At 36.8% G+C, this 10,552-nt stretch overlaps 1 long non-coding RNA gene across 1 annotated transcript; it reads left to right on the forward strand.

Annotated features, from left to right (window-relative positions):
* Positions 1-279: 279 nt before the first annotated feature.
* On the forward strand, positions 280-7,046 carry LOC118020213. The gene is made up of 3 exons (XR_004681834.1): positions 280-323; positions 1,191-1,280; positions 7,019-7,046. It is a non-coding gene; the product is annotated as an uncharacterized LOC118020213 (long non-coding RNA).
* The last annotated feature ends 3,506 nt before the right edge of the window (positions 7,047-10,552 follow it).

The raw sequence follows: 10,552 nt of genomic DNA on the forward strand, positions 1-10,552 counted from the left end.
CCTCTTCTGACAGGATAATTTCAAATGCTCTCTTGTTTACCTCATAGATTTTTTGTTGTGCTTAATCAGGTTTGATATTTATGCTCTCATTTGTACTTTTCATTTCATTCATTGTATTCTTCAACTCCAGAATTTCTGCTTGGTTCTTTATGATTTCTGCCCCTCTTTTAAACTTCTTGTTTTGTTTGTGTATTGTTTTCTTGATTTTGTGGAATTGTCTTTCTGGGTTTTCTTAGCTCACTGAGTTCCCTTAAAAAAACCATTTTGAATTCTTTTTCAGGCAAACCACAGATCAGTCACTGGAAAGCTACCACATTCCTTTGGTATGTCATATTTTCTTGATATTTCATGTTCCTTGAAGTCTTATATTGCTCTCTTTGCATGTGAAGAAGCAGTCACCTCCTCTAGTCTTTATTGACTGCCATCAGGAGAGAAATATCTTCCATCAACCCTGTTGGGGATTCTGAGACTTTCTCAAACTTTACAATATTCTGCTCCATACTTTTTCCTTCTTGTGGGGGAATTCTTAAAATTGTATGCCTTCTCTTGACCCTGCAGAAGAGGGTCAGGTGCTGACAGCCTTCCATTTGTTTTTCCTGGGATGGTGCTAAATGCTCAAGTTAGTGTGTTTTCTTCAATCCTACAGAATTAGGCCAGCTTTCTGTGCATGCTCACTAGCTATCTGCAAAGGCTTGGTCTTGCTGTCCTCAGGGGCATTTTACAAGCATCCAACCATGGGGTACTGTGTGTGTGTGGGTGAGGCACACTGAATGTTGGGGGGGCCAGTTGGGGATATCTACAGGCAAGATGTTCCTACTGGCTCACAGGCAGACTTCCTAAGGGAGTCTGCAATGCAATTAGTAGTACTACATCCCTTGGATGCCCTCTGAGGGGCCTGGCTGTTGTTCTCCAGCCACCTCCTGCCACCCCACCCCCCCAAGTTGTGCAGCACATCCCAGTATACTGGATTGGGCAAGAAAGAAGTCTATGTATTTGGCAGCATCCTGCATAGCTTGGGAAGCCAGATGCTCATTCATACATTCTCACGTGTCTTTGTGGGAGAAATCATGGGCCTAGAAGGTCTCTTTTGGCACTGAGCTGTGCCACCTTGAGGGAGGGGTGACACAGGTAAAATAAAACTATTCCTCTTGCCCTCTTCATTATGTCCAATAATGGATTTTTTTTTCCAGTGGCATGATGGAATTTCTCTGCTGGACTATTGGACTTCCATAAAGGCACCCTTGTCCATGGGTGATTGTCAAAATCAGTGTTCTTTGGTGGTAAGATAGAAGAAAACTCCTATTTTGCCATTTTGATGACTCATTCTCCAATAATCATCTTTCAGACTTGGAATAGAGCTACAAGTGTTACACAAGTTTTATGGCACTCACAGTGATGAGTTCCTTGGGAATGAAGATATTGTACCTCTAGGGATGATGATATGGACTGAATTGCGTCCCACCAAAATTCATATTTTGATGCTCTAGGTGCCAGTGTAACTATATTTGGAGATAGGGCCTTTAGGAAGGTAATTAGGGTTAAATGAAATCATTAGGGTGGGGTGCTAATCCATTAAGGAGTGGTGTCTTTACGAGAAGAGAGAGATGTCAGGAGCATGCATTGAGAAAATCCATTTGAGTACACAGCTGAGTAAAGAAGGCTCAGGAGAAACCAATCCTACCAGTACTTTAATCCTGGATTTCCAGTCTTAGGAACTGTGAGAAAATAAATATATGTTGTTTAAGTCACCTAGTCTATAATATTTTCCTATGGCAGCCCTAGCAGACTAATACAGATGGCATCTGGCCTCTTTTACCTTTATGGAGGCTTCAAATTATATTAGATTTGTTCTCAAAAGTTTCAATAATTCATGCCTTTTATAATGGTAAATATTCATGTTTATTTAAAGAAACAGTTGTTGTATAGATTAAATTAAATTGTTAGGATTGAAAAGCAAGATAGCTTTTCATACCATAGAAGAGAGCGTGAGAAGGACAGCTCTGAAAAATGAATAGGCAAGTGGGAAAATGTGCTGTAGAGAAAGTACCAGTTGTTTTTTTTTTCTGACACTAAATGTGAACCTGATATATTTGTTCTTTTGTACATTAATATGAGCAGCAGCAGGGCCACAGCCACATCCTGAGGGCCTTTGAGAGGAATGAAAATGTGTGACAAGTCATTTAATAAGCAAGAGGTTCACACATTCCCAAAAAGACATTAAAGAAATTGCAAATAGGCAAGTATATAGTATTTATTGAGCTCTACCTCTGTGCCTTGCTAGGTGCTGAGCCATTTATTAAGAGTTTTTATAGAGTTTGTATTAATAAGTATAGTATTTTATTAATCAGGCAATTCTAGTTGTTGTAACAAATAAATTCCAATATGTTAGTAGATGAACTTAGGAGGAATTTATTTCTTGATCATATTACAGTCCAAACCAGCATTCCTGTCTAGTGGGAGTCTCTTCTATGTGGTAATTAGGCAATCAGAACTTCTTTTGCTCGGTTATCCCTGAGGTCCTTTCACCTGGAAGAAGGGGGAAAAGATGGAGAATTACACTGGCTGCTTTACCACTTGGGTTCATGAGTGATGCTCTGTACTTCTTACATTTCATTTGTTAGACCTAGTCACATGGTATCATTCAAGTGCATGCTTTTTCTTCAATTGTGTGGATTTGTCACTGGATGGTAGTTGTTCAGACAGGTACTACTGAGTCCCCTCTTGCACAAAGCTAGAGCCCTGTTACCAGTTCTCATTAATGGAATATGAATGGAAGTGATGGATATCACATCCGGGCCATGGTGGTTAAAAGTGGGCATCATTTTTCACCCTGTTGTTTCCCTTCCAGTGATGATAAGACCCTGGGGCATGGCAGAGCCTCAAAGCAAAGGAACCTGGGTCTCTGGATGACCATTTAGAATGTTTCCCATTTCATTCACCATGGCTACTTTCATTTTATTGCAGGGGAAGCAGAATACACTTTTATTGTGTTAAGTCTCTGAAATGTTGGGATCTCTTTGCTACAGTGGCTAAGGTTACTCTAACAAATTCACATGACCTCATCTCGAAGCAAGAGAGGAAGGGAGATATGATCTCTGGTCATACAATCACTTCTCAATGAAAAATGTCTCAATACTTTGGAAATAAGAGTACCGCCTTTGACTGCCTAGTTAGCTGACTCTGCCCAAGTACTTTCCCAGTGCCTGACATTGCTGAATGAATAAATGACCCATAATTAAATTGATGCCTCTTTGGGGGGAAGCTCTATGGAAGTTGGTGTAGCTATTAAAGACTGCTATGAACATCTTGATTTATTTATATACATTATTTCATTTAACTCCAGTGATAATCCAATGAGTTAGGTTTCATTTTGCTGCACTCATTTACTTGTATGTTGTTCTTTCTTCTTGAACTGTGAGCTTCTTGCCATTAGGATTGGTGTCTAACTTTTCCTTGTGTCCTTAGTGACTGGCACATAGTGGGGAGTCAATGCTTGTTGCCTGAAAACATGCATGGACAGGTGGATGGATAGATACTGGTTAGTATCTACAAGTCCAAGTACCCAAGTACTTGTCATATAGGACTTACGTGTCAGAGCTGAGGGGCAGAACAGAGTAGGAGAAGGGTTTTGGGAATAGATATGTATGCTAGGTGTGGGGTAGAGGCTAGGTGCTAGACAGTAAGCTGATCTTCAGTTGGGAGAAATTCTCCAGTTGGGAGAAATTCCAGTCAATAAATTGAAGCACAAATTAGGAATATATGGTTTGGTGCTAGAGTCTAAGCAAGTGGTGAGTAGGTCTCTAGAGTTGAGGATCTAGTTGTCCTTTAGATGTTCTAGGCAAGTAGTCCTGAATCTTTCGGGCTACATATTTCTCATCTACAAAGTTGCTAATTTAGTAAAAACCATGTATCTAAAATGCTTAGTTATCTAAGATAGAAGAGCAATCAGAACTTCCTGGGTAATGTCAGCACTTTTTAAAAAAGCATCAGATGTGCAGATTTAAGTTAATCTTCCTCAGTCTGTTTCATCTCATTATCAGTCTTAGAAGGTGCCCTTTTTGTGTTATATTTTAGTACTTTCTCCCTTCATCTCTTTCCCAACCTCTGCATCCTTCCGCTCCACAATTGCCACACAAATGGTATATTGGATACATGCCCTTCTTAGCCATTTGCCCCACAAGGGGCACTGTAGCCTGCTGTGTAAGAATACAGGCATTAGAACGTGGAGTCCACCCTCACACGACAGCAGGATCTTGGGCAAGCCGTTTAGCCTCTCTGTGCCTCAGTTGCTTAATTTGTATATGATTGTTTGATGAATACATAGGTTAATATGTCTACAGTATAAAATTAGTGACTGGCATAAAGTAAGTGCTTGTAAACCTTTGAAAATATACATATTGTTTATGTGTTTAAAATGGAGGTATTTATAGATTAGTAAATATCATTTAGTTTACTTTCATTGCTGTTAAGGTCTATGGGTTTTGACAAATGTGTACTATCATGAATCCCCCACTGTAGTACTATACAGAAGAGTTTCCACTGTCCTAAAATCCCTGTGCTTCACCTAATCAACCCTTCCCCTCTACAAATCCCTGGTATCCACTGATTTGTTTTCTGTCTCTGTCATTCTGCCTTTTCCAAGGTGTCGTAAAAATGGAATCATAAACTATGAAGTCTTTTAGACTGGCTCCTTTCATGTAACAATATGCATGTAAGATTCATCGGTGTTGTTGCATGGCTTAATTATCACTGGCTAGTATGCCATTGTATGAATTGGCACAGTTTGTTTACCATTCACCTACTGAAGGACATCTGGGTTACTTCAAAGTTTTGGCAATTATGAATTAAGTTGCTGAAATCATTTCGATGTAGATTTTTGGGTGGACGTTGCATCTGTTTTTAAAATTAAAATTGGCTTATATTTTTATTTTCTCATCTTGTCATCTGATTTCAGTATCAAGTATATATTAGCTTAACAAAATGAATAAGGTTGTTTTACCTCTTTTTCTGTTCTTTTTTTAAAGATTTTTTTTATTTATTTGAGAGTGAGAGACAGAGATAGCAACAGAGATGATGAGAGAGAGCAGGATTGGGGAGGAGAGGGAGAATCAGTCTCCCCACTGAGCAGGGAGCCCGATGTGGGGCTCTTTCCCAGGGCCCTGAGATCATGACCTGAGCTAAAATTAGATGCTTAACTGACTGAGCCACCCAGGCACCCTTCTTTTTCTATTCTTAAAATAAGCTTGTTTAGATTGGAATATTTATTTCTTAAAAATTTAGTAGAATTCATCTGAAAATTTGTCTATGCTATGGCTTTTTAGGTGAGCAAAGGTTTTTGGTTACTTTTTCATTTTTAAAAATTATTATCGATTCATGAAAATTTTCTAATTTCACATGTGCCAGTTTGGACATTTTATATTTTTCTAGAAACATATCAATTTTCTATAGGTCCTCAGAAATCTTGTTGTTTTATAAAAATCTCTATTATATCTGAATTTATTTCTCTTTTTTCCTTCTGTGCATGTGTAGTTGTGGGTATGCATGTGCATATGTATGTAGTTTCTTCTATGTCAGTTTGTTCTTACTAGAGATTTATGTATATTACTAATCTTTTTAAAAAAATTATGATTTGCTGTTTATCTGTTTTTTCATTTATTTCTATTCTTTATTATTTCTTTCTTGTTTCTTTGTGTTTATGTTAATATTCTTTTTCTAGCTTCTTTTATTGTGTAAAAACAGGTAGCATGACATCTGCCCTTTTAACATATTTTTAATTGTATAGTACAGTACTGCTAACTATATGCATATTGCTTTACAGTATTTACAATTACAAAAACAAGTAACATGACATCTACCCTTTTAGCATATTTTTAATTGTATAATACAGTACTAACTATACGCATATTGCTTTACAATTTTATAAGATATTTACAATATTTACAATATTACAGATTTCCAGAAATTTTTCATCTTGCATGACTGAGACTATACTCAGTGAGCAACAATTCCCTATTTCCCTCCCCACATCCCTTGGCAATCACCATGGTGTTAACTGCTTCTTTGAGTCTGACTGCTTTAGATAACTCATATAAGTGGAATCAGGCAATACTTGTCCTTCTGTGATTGGCTTTTTTCACTTAGCGTAATGTCTACAAGGTTCATCCATGGTGTAGCCTATGACAGAATTTCTTTCTTTTTTAAGGCTGAAGAGTATTTCATTGTATGTTTATATTACATTTTGCTTACCCATTTATCCCTGATGGACATTTATGTAGTTTCCACTTTTTGGCTATTGTGAATAATGCTGCAATGAACATGGAAGTGCAAATATCTCAAGATTCTGCTTTCAATTCTTTTGGATAAATACCCAGAAGCAGGATTGCTATATCATGTGGTAGTTCCATTTTTAGTTTTTTGAAAAAGCTCCTTAGCTTTTCCATAGTGAATGCGGCATTTTATATCCCCATCAACAGCGCACAAGGGTTCCAATCTCTTCACATTCTTGTCAATACTTACTTTCTCTCTTTTAAAAATAGTGGCCATCCTGGGGCGCCTGGGTGGCTCAGTCGTTAAGCGTCTGCCTTTGGCTCAGGTCATGATCCTAGGGTCCTGGGATCGAGCCCCGCATCGGGCTCCCTGTTCCGCGGGAAGCCTACCTCTCCCTCTCCCACTCCACCTGCTTGTGTTCCTGCTCTCACTACTTCTCTCTCTGTCAAATAAATAAATAAAATCTTTAAAAAAAAAAATAGTGGCCATCCTAACAGTTGTGAGGTGCTATTTCATTGTGGTTTGATTTGAATTTCCCTGATTATTAGTGATGTTGAGTATCTTTTCATATATTTGTTGGCCAACTGTATGTCATCTTTGAAGAAATACCTATTCAAGTCTTTTGCCCACTTTGAAATAAATTATAATTATTATTTTTGCTATTGAGCTGTACTTTTAGCTTATTAAATGCTAAGTTTATTAGTTTTCAGTCTTCCCTATTTTTTAAAATAGATTTATTTATTTATTTTAGAGAGAGAGCATGGAAGTGGGGGGAGAGGCAGAGGGAGAGAGAGAATCTCCAGCAGACTCCCCCCTGAGCATGGAGCCCAGGACCCTGAGATCATGACCTGAGCTGAAATCAAGAGTTGGATGCTTAACTGACTGAGCCACCCAGGTGCCCCAAGTCTTCCTTATTTTTTAATTAATGTACTCAGAAACTAAAATTTTCCTTTTAAATACTTCTACAGTTGTGTCTCACAAATTTTGTCATGTAGCTCTTATATTGTTTTTCAGCTCTAATTTTAACAGTTTCTTTCTGACTTAATTTTAACTCATGGGTTACTTAGTGGTATTTTAATTATTAGGATCAAGAAATTTTAAAGTTATTCTTTTGTAATTATTTATGATATTATAGTAGTGTTATTTTAATTATTAGATATATAAGCTTATAAAGTTATCTTTTTGTAATTTATTTATGATATAATATTTATCATCTTAAATTTGATGCTCAAGCATTCTGTTCTTCAGCATTTGTTTGGTATAAATTTCCATCTGTTTACTTTTAACTGTTTTCTCTTCACTTTATTTATTTATTTAGTTTTTATTTAAATTCCAGTTATTTAATATACCGTGTAGTATCAGTTTCAGGTGTACAATATAGTGATTCAACATTTCCATACAACACCAGTGCTCATCGTGACAAGTACACTCCTTTATCCTCATCACTTATTTCACCCATCCCCCCCCACACTGCCACCTCCCCTCATCAGTTTGTTCTCTATAGTTAAGAGTCTGTTTCTTGGTTTGCTTCTTTCTCTCTCTTTTTTCCCCCATTTGTTTTGTTTCTTGAATTCCACACATGAGTGAAATTATATGGTATTTGTCTTTCTCTGACTGACTTATCTTGCTTAGAATTATACTCTCTAGCTCCATCCACATCATTGCAAATGGCAAGATTTCATTTTTTATGGCTGAGTAATATTTAAATCTATTTCTTACATTCAACATATTGCTGGATTTAAAAAATATTCTGAAAATCTCAATATTTGGATTAGTTAGCTGAAGCTATTTTCATTATTATAAATAATGATAAAACTTATTTTTATTATATTATTTATATTTCCTAGTAGGCATATTTTCTTTTCCTGCCTTTCTTTGTCTTTCTTTGCTTTTCTTTCCTCCCTCCCTCACCCCTCTCTTTCCTTCTTTCTTTTCTTCCCTCCTCCTCCTCCTCCTCCTCCTTTTTTATCATAATTCCCTTTACAAAGACCATATTTTCTTATGCAGGCTCAGAAGTTGTTTACTGTTCATGCTTATATATAAATGATAATTCAACTGGATATAAAATTTATTTCAAGTCCTTGTCCAAGATAAAAATATTATACTATTTTCTTCTTATATTCAATGTTGGTATTGAAAATTTTAATATCAATTTGATTCCTCTCCTGTTTTAGGCAAATTGCTTTACTCTCTGGAATTCATTTTTTGTCCCCTTTGAGAATTGGGTGCTTTGGATATTCTTTTTAATATATCTAGTCATTTAAAAATCTATTCTGTGTCAAACTCTATAATCCCTTTTAATTTTAAATATTGCAGATTTTTTTATTTTGGCAAATTATTGGTCATTGTTCTTCAAGTATGGTTTTCCCTCCTTTTATTCCTCTCATTTCTCTTATTCCTCTCCTTTAATGGTACTACCACTAAATATTGATAACTCTACATCTCTCTTCTGTATCTCTTAACTTTTTTCTTTTTATTTAAAATTTCTTTTTTAAAAATTTTATTTGCTTTTATTAATTTATTTAAACCTTATATTACTGAGCTAATTTATTAATTTAATAAATATTATTTGAATGAACAATGGCCAATATTTCTTAATACCTCCTGGGATAATTCTTTGACTGGATCTTCTGGCCAACCCAATCACTTTTGATTCTATATCCTGTTATTCAGCCTACCCATTGAGTTCTTTACTACAGCAATTATGTTTTTGTACCCAATAAATCCAAGTGATTGTTTTTCATACTTGCTTATTTCTGGTTTGTTTTCCCATTATGCTTCTTTTCCTCTCTGTAAATATTTAATTATACTTTAAAAAATCATTGCTCTATTTGTTTCATCTATTCTTCTGCTAGTGTTATTTTTGTGTCATTATTTTCCCCTATGAGCTAATTTTTGTATTTGTGCTGCCAAAGCGAGCACTTCCCCTGTGAGCTAATATTTCCTTGGAACTCTGTTACTTTGGTCACCAGTGTGTACCTAGAAGAAGTTTGACATGTGAGCCCCTGCTTGTGATTTTCTGAATAATTTTCTTGGGGAGCTAGTGGTGGGGAGTTCCCCTGGAGTTGTAATCCAGGCATAACCAGTGCCTGTTTGCTGCTCTCTCCTTCTGTTCCTGGGGGCACTTCCCTTGGTGCATCTTCTAAAGGACTGCTATGTTCTGAAGACTGTCTGTGTTGCCTTGTCCATGGATGGGTCATGGAAGGGACATGAAGAAATAAGGAGAGCTATTGAATTAAAAAAAATAAAGTAGAGGGAACATTCACAGACAATATTGAGCACAGTTCCAGTAGCAGTAGCATGTGGACCAGATCAGACCTGTCATTTGGCTATGGCTGTTTCCCAGCCTGATGTCCATCCAGCCTCTCATGGGAGTCTGTGAACATCTACTCTTCCTTCCTTCCTTCCTGCCTTCCTTCCTCTCTCTCTCTCCTCTCTCCCTCCCTCCCTTCCTTCCTTCCTTCCTTCCTTCCTTCCTTCCTTCTTCCCTTCTTCCCCTTCCTCCCCTTCCTTCCTTCCTTCCTTCCTTCCTTCCTTCCTTCCTTCCTTCCTTCCTTCCTCTCTCTCTCCTCTCTCTCTCTCTCCTCTCTCTCTTCCTTCCTTCTTCCCCTTCCTCCCCTTCCTTCTCTTCCTTCCTTCCTTCCATCTTTCAGGGACCCAGACTAATTACTGGGTCTATTATCTTTTGCTAGCTTCCATGAATCCTGTTTAGAACACTATGTGCTTTAACCTTTTAAAATGCAATCATTTTAGAAATTAGCCAGAACATATATTCCCTGGGCTTGTTAGCTCAAAGAAATGTTTTATATGCAGGAAAAGATTAAGTTGTAATATGTTTTATGCTGTAAGAGGAAGAAAAAAACTGAATGTGTGAATCTATTGCTGGCAAATGATGATTTTGAGTAAGATATGGAAAAAGATTAGAAGTGAGGTTTTAAAAAAACATTGCTTTGAAAGCAGGTGTCATATACCACCTCCTTCTCCTAGTGAGTATAATTACTTGGTTTTCAGTGATGTCTGTGCTTCCTAAGTGAAAGGAGAAATGTGGAAGACATTTCAAAGAGTTTAGCTGTTTATTTTATTTATTTATCTCTTGGTTGTCTTTCCTAATCACAGAGAAACCCTTGTCTGATTAATAAACAATTTCTGGCGCTGTTTCAGAATCTGGCTGCAATGCATTTGCTATTTGATATCTGGGAGATGTACAACATGTTCACAGTGAATTCTCCAACTGAAAACAGTAGAGTTCAAATAAAGTCAATTAATTCACAGAGTGAATGGATTG

The sequence above is a fragment of the Mirounga leonina genome, unplaced genomic scaffold, assembly GCF_011800145.1.
Source record: "Mirounga leonina isolate KUSES-001 unplaced genomic scaffold, KU_Mleo_1.0 Mir_173, whole genome shotgun sequence".
Lineage (NCBI taxonomy): Eukaryota > Metazoa > Chordata > Mammalia > Carnivora > Phocidae > Mirounga > Mirounga leonina.